This window comes from Bison bison, unplaced genomic scaffold (genome assembly GCF_000754665.1).
Source record: "Bison bison bison isolate TAMUID 2011002044 unplaced genomic scaffold, Bison_UMD1.0 scf7180017862613, whole genome shotgun sequence".
NCBI lineage: Eukaryota > Metazoa > Chordata > Mammalia > Artiodactyla > Bovidae > Bison > Bison bison.
The window spans coordinates 37,526-37,984 of record NW_011493185.1 but is presented as its reverse complement, the minus strand read 5'-3'; the positions used below and the strand labels follow the sequence as shown (position 1 = coordinate 37,984).

The 459-nt window shown below is 33.1% G+C and overlaps 1 protein-coding gene across 1 annotated transcript in view; it reads right to left on the bottom strand.

Moving 5' to 3' along the window:
• The window catches only part of LOC104983432 (rab proteins geranylgeranyltransferase component A 1-like), a gene marked incomplete at its 5' end in the record, with an annotated part of 24,632 nt that overhangs the window by 4,495 nt on the left and 19,678 nt on the right, over window positions 1–459 (bottom strand). The gene's annotated exons all lie outside the window — the stretch shown is intronic.

The following is a 459-nucleotide window of genomic DNA, read 5'->3' as shown; positions in this document are numbered from 1 at the left end:
CAGCAGATGTTGGCAATTTGATCTCTGGTTACTCTGCCTTTTCTAAAACTAGCTTGAACATTTGGAAGCTCACGGTTCACATACTGCTGAAGCCTGGCTTAGAGAACTTCTATTTTTAAAAATGATTAAAAAAACTGGGTAATGAAAAAGGAATATTATCTATGAAGAATCAGTTGATAACAATCTTTAATTAGCAAGAATAAAAACTAACATCTATCATAAACTGCTATTATGATGAAAATGTCCCATAGTTGCATAGTACCCATAGTAGCCACTAGCCATGGGTGGCCAGTGAACACTTGAATGTGTGCATACTGTAGCTAAATTTTAATTTTAATTAATTTAAATAGGTACTTGTTGCTAGAGGCTAATCTAGTGGATCATGCAAAATAAAATATTTTAAAGCCATAGCAAGTGGCTCACTAAATCAGAGAAAGCATATGAAAATAATTCGAATCT